General features: G+C 36.5%; 1 protein-coding gene across 1 annotated transcript in view; it reads left to right on the top strand.

The window, feature by feature from the left end:
* Positions 1 to 2,353: 2,353 nt before the first annotated feature.
* The window catches only part of LOC107550313 (BAI1-associated protein 3-like), a 91,027-nt gene continuing 87,380 nt past the window's right edge, over positions 2,354 to 6,000 (top strand). The window contains exon 1 of the mRNA XM_016231583.1: positions 2,354 to 2,458. The gene's annotated coding sequence lies outside the window, so the exon portion shown is untranslated. The remainder of the gene's footprint in view (positions 2,459 to 6,000) is intronic.

Raw genomic sequence — 6,000 nt, 5'->3', positions numbered from 1 at the left:
GACAGTATAAGTCATTATAATCCGTAATTATGTCCCCACTGGATGCAACAAATGCCTCGTTTATAATGGGTTTTAATGTTTTTGTCTCGTCGCTCCGGCCGGACAGGGCATCACAGTATGGTAAGGGGTGTAACATTTCGGTCACACGCTTGATGTATTCTGCCAATCACAACGCACTGGATAGCTGGCCAATCAGAGCACACCTCGCTTTTCAGACCGATGAGCTTTGTAAAAATCGACGCATTTCAGAAAGGCGGGGCATAGAGGAGAAACACTGTACAGTATGGGGAAAATAATGTGTTTTTTTAACCTTAAAACGCATTCTTTTTAGCAACATCATATAACCCCTTTAAAGGAGACACATGTGGAGATCTTTTTCTGAGGAGAAAAATCTAAAAATTAGACTTCAAGACACTCCATTCAATCTCATTTCTGTAGGATAAACCATTGAGAAGCTAACTCTATAAACTGTACTGTATCATATTTGATATGCAAATTTCTAAGGTCTCTGAATTATCAACATGATTGAAATTGCTGAAAAACCTGTTGTTCACAATCTACTACATGCATTATCAATTGACTGATAGTTTATATTTTGGCTTTTGATATAATTGTAAAAACCTCCCCCTTCGGGTCGTTATTCTTTTTTGTTGTGAAACCTTTACTAATTTTTTATAAAGTAAACATAAGAATATCTTTCACATTGTTAATAATATTTAAAGAGTCACCACTTAATGAACTGAAGCAACTTTACTTGATTATCCATACATAATTTTCAGAAATATTATGTTCAAGGTGAGCATCGAATATGATACAGCAGGTTTTGAGGAAACTTTTTGTCTGTGTGTGTGTGTTGCATATGTTTTCACCCCCGCAATAAAACTACAGAGCTTCGATCATAAAACTAAGCATTTAAATATCATCTTAGTAAGACATTTATTGGGAGATACAGAGTGACAACTGATATTATTATGCATTTTATGTAAGTTTGCTATACTATAAAAATTTTTTATATATACATTTTGTTTTCAATAAACTGTTTCATAAAAAAAAAAGGGTTTACAGAATTAATTAGGACCTTCGGCCCCAGGTTTCCACAATTCTTTGAACAAAAATGGCCCGTGATTGAATCATATGGGTTCTTCTTGAGTTTAAAAGCTCTTGTGTGGGACATTAAACTAAATGAACAACTGGCATTTGGCAAAGATTGTGTTTTAATTTCCTGAATTGACTTGCCAGATCTGTCTTTTGAGACTGACATTGGCTCATCCAATAGCTGTGTTGACACTAATCTAATCTGGTTTCCTACCTTGAAAGACCGGTAATCAATAACCACAGCTCAATAAGATCAGCCTAGTGAGAGAGTGGGCCAATTTGAAAGAACTCCCCCATATATCCTGTCACGTGCACACATTTAAATTAGAAACACAACAGAATAAGGAACAAAACATCTCAGCGATGTTCTTCGAGTGGAGGTAATTTTCCTCTTGTGATCTACAAAGACTCCTCAATGTCCTGTGTTTTCTTTTTCCCTCTGGCCCTGAGCACTAAAAGCATCGTGTTTTCTCATATTCTCACATGCATGTGTATGAACACACGTTTGGTCTGTGACAGCATGAGACTGTTTGGGAGCTCGAGTCCACGCTTCTGTTTTACTCAAACTAATAAATGTCTCAGATCTACTGTCTGCAGGGTAGCACCTCCTCCTACTGGTTTGTCTAATTGGAACAACATAGAGGAGACCTACATAAATGCCAAGTCTCGGCTGTGGCTTTCTTTCAGTGAGCTCTGAAAACAATAGCCTAGAGGTTTTATGGAGGTTTTGTGAAATTTGCCCTAGTTATGCAATGCTGGCAAACCCACAGTAAGGGAGAGTCAATTATTGGGCTGATTTATAAAATTGTAGGCTGTCCAGACTGTGATATTCATCTGTTTGGCAGGCGATACTCATGCAACCCTTATAGAGAATCTATTATTCTCCATACAAAGCAGATGACTTGCTGTAGCTACAAATACTCACACTTTCTGGACGTTTATACCTGTTTTGCATAACGAAGTCTTTTTTATTATTATTTTATGTTGCTGCACATGACCTACACATAAAACGAAAACATTGTCTTGTTCTATAATAGTAGGTAAAGCTGTCCTTTCTTGGCAAAGCGGCTTGACAGCCCCTCAGCAACAGCTCGAGGCATGCAAAGTAGTCTTGCACTTCCGTTTACCATATATAGCTCATACCGGCGCGCACAAGAGCAGATGGAAACGTCTCGGAGAAATTAAAACGTTTTGCTGTCATCAGATGAGGACAAATGAACGTTTATTGCTTAGTTGACATCTCCCGACTTAAAGGGATATACCACCAACCAGTTGCGTAGATTTGGATGGGCGAAGAAAAGTCTGAGAGACGCACAGAAACAGTCGCCGGCGCATCGCACAGCAGTGAATGAGAAATCCACAGGTGAGATGCCTTTCTATGGATTTATACGTGAATTGTGTTGCCTGAATTGTATTCTTTCATTTAACATTGTGAATTACAGTCTAATAAGCTTAAGTAGGAACTATTACTAGCTTTATTCTGTTACCTGTGAGTACAAGTCAATGTATATGTTGTTTAGTCTTGCTTTACACCTGTGTATAGTGTAACAGGATTTTTTTTAAATATACTAAATCGTATCATTTTTGTAATTTAGTCTGCGTAATGGCTTACTGTGGATTTGAATCGCGTTATAGTGGCTGTTTGGGCTTTTTAAGCTTTTGATTTAACGTGTATACCTTTTTTTCCTGCTTGCAGATCTCTGTTCATGTCTTTATAGCTAGTTCAACACCTGTAGCTATGTCTCAACAGATGTTATGGGTGGTAAAGTAGCTCTCAGAGGGCGCAGTTTTTGTATTTAACTATTCATTTATTTGTCTGACAATGAAAAAGAGCATTTTGCCCTGAAACTGAATCATCATCTTGCTTTTGTATTTTGTATGCAGTCATTAGACACAAGTAGAATTGTAAATGGTGTGATGTATATCATTAAAGTTTTGTTGATGTATTAGCTGATGTTTAATATCCCATTATTTTGTCTAGATTGTAAAATGTAATGGATTAAATAGTATAAAGCTGCTCCATGCACTAAAAATAAACATAGTTGTTCAAATTTGAAATGTTAAAGAGTTCAGATTTCAGCCACAGAATGTACACATAATGCAAGAATAATTGAGAGACGTGGGTTTGGATAACTTAGGGTACCCATAAAAATCTTCATTTAAATGCGAACACATTTTTTATTTTACCCCTGAGTGATGTGTTGATGGTGCAATGGTGCACAAGGGAGTTAGTTGCCAAGACAACAACACATATAGACACAAGATATGGTTGAAAATTCAAGAAGAAAATTATAAATCAGCTGTAGTATGTTCATTTAAACACATGGAGTGCAAAAGCATTTCAGTACAAAGAGGGGAAAAATCACATAGAATTAAATGGCACATAAACAACTTAACAGGTAGTTAGATGAAGTGGAGTTTATTCATAACAGTGTTTTAAATAACCATTGGCTCATTCATTTGATTGCAAGTTGAGTGGAAAATAATTTAGATATGATCAAATGTATATGATTTTTATATACAGTATTCATCATAAACATCATCTCATAAATTGTCAAGAATTTAGAAAATATTGTATACAAGATTGAGATATCTAGCTGAAAAATATGTCTTTCTATTTTTACATTGGCCATAAAGAAGCGAGCGCTCACGCAATAGCTTGTCCCACTGTAATTGAATGTGAAAGCTCTGCAGTCTTCCCTTTGGTGTCTGATTGACAGTTTAAATCTTTGCAGTTCTTAATGGGGGCTTGAGCAGACGTGTGAGCAGAGCTTCCTGCCACAGGTGAAAGACAGCACGCCATTCTCTCATCTGTCTTTCTGTGAGTTGCTGAGAACGTCTCAGTACAGCTATAGAAAAAAAGTAGAATTGTATTACTTTCTTTTTTGTTTTTTTGCAGCGACTATATTTTAATGTGCTGCAATCAGATGCCATCTTGGAGTTTAAGAGTCCTTTGATTTGAAAGTAACTGGTATTTTGTTAGATCTGTTGGCTTGCAAATGTCCATCCATTTTTCATTCCTCTCTAAAATCATTTACCCTTTATGTTTCTCAATAATCAGCTGCTCCACTTTAGTAGAGTAAAATTCCACTGCCTCATTTGAGAAGACTACTTGAAAGTTGCTGTTGATTTGAGCAGTGACCTGTTAAAACTGTAGTAAACGTCAAATAAATCAAGGCAATATTTTTGTTTCATATGAAAGAAGCAGCACAAAATTTCCATTGATATACAGTGTAGTGGACTACACAGCCTGACAAATGGAAAATATGTGTAACAGATGGTAATAATTGTGAAAAGTAAATAGTAAATTAAAAATAAATGATGACAAATGGAATTTGTTTGGAGCTTAACATTCGTGCGCAGACATTTTGGATGATGTAAGGGTGAGTAAAGGATAACAGAATTAAAATTGTTTGGTGAACTATCCCTTTAGCCAGAAAAGAAATCTAGATAAACTGCTCTTTTTCAAGGATCAAGCATACTAAATTAAGCGGCTTCCTAACATACCTTGTTTTAAATTCAATGCAGCAGTGCAATGATCTGTGGAAAAAAATGAAAATAAATGAAAATAAAATAAATAAATAATGTGAAAAATAGATATAAATGTATATATAATATAATATAAATTAATTCAATATAAAAAAATTCCAGTCAATTAAAATGTTATGTCTACTATTTAAAATGAGAACATTGATGCATGCCAATTTTCAAGTTAATTGGACAAATGGTTCCGTAGTTAAATTAAATATTTGGTAGTATTTCACTTCTCCAAAACAATAACAATTAAATACTGCCCCCTTCATTTTAATTAAATTAAATATTGGGATATAATTCATCAAACATTTCAGCCCTTTTTATTTTTATGCTTAAAGAGTATTGCAGTATTCTCTTAGCAGCAATGTCAAAATCAACTGTGTGTGTCAAGTCTCCTATGCAGAGCGCTATTTGTGTTGCTGCCAATAGCCAAATATATACTGTACTACTACAGAACTACAGCATGTTGCCTTTGATTGATTCAAGTTGATGGCTAGTTTGATACAAGAAGTCACAGATCGCAGTCCATCCCGTCCACTGAAGTTCTGCAGTGAGATGACTTGTTTGTTGAGCTGTTCTCACAAATCAGCTCTCCTGTTTGTACGTGAGCAAATTCGTGCAGAAAGTATTCAAGGATCAGGGAGAAGAATGATCTTGTAATTGACGGACCTAGTCAGCGATCAGTTGTGTAGTGTGCACAGCAACATGACAGGAGACAAGAAACTGAGTCTTTAAGTGTCCACAGGGAGATATTTTCAGTCATGCAGTGCATGTTTGGCTTATTTTGGATGTTTTTAAGAATTATTTGAGATGCCATGATGGTTAGGATGCTGATTTAGAGGGAAGTTGCCCATGTAGGCAGTGAGGCAGATCAATAGATTTTGGAAAAGGGCCAATATTTCACTAGCTGTCATTGTTCAGCATTCAGTGACACAACACGTTCGGTGTAAAAGACTGTGTCATTGGACGTCTATCTGATTTGTTCCATCACATGGTGAGTGTAAACACCCGTTAAACATCTCAAATGCAGCTTGGACGGACACAGAACTATAGCTGTTCTTATTTAGTTTCATTTCAGAGAGACCAATAGTGTTTTGAGTCCGGTCGATCCCAATTGTAAAATGTCTGTGGTATCATGCCTGATGTTAACGTTGATCAACACTGCAGATTGGCTCTTTGAGAATGGCTTTGTGGGGAATAAGCTGGCATAGATCCCCTGATGGCCCCATACACCTTTATCACAGCCTGGAGGATTATTGGTCTTATCAGCCCTGCGATCGTAATGATATGAGCCCTGGTTCCTCCCCTGTGCTACCTGCCCTGTGTTAGTATTTCCTAACCTTTTTTGTCTCAGGACCCCAACAGCCCATC

This window comes from Sinocyclocheilus grahami, unplaced genomic scaffold, assembly GCF_001515645.1.
Source record: "Sinocyclocheilus grahami isolate Dianchi unplaced genomic scaffold, SAMN03320097.WGS_v1.1 scaffold395.1, whole genome shotgun sequence".
Lineage (NCBI taxonomy): Eukaryota > Metazoa > Chordata > Actinopteri > Cypriniformes > Cyprinidae > Sinocyclocheilus > Sinocyclocheilus grahami.
The sequence above is the reverse complement of the archived record's forward strand: the minus strand, read 5'-3'. Positions and strand labels throughout refer to the sequence as shown.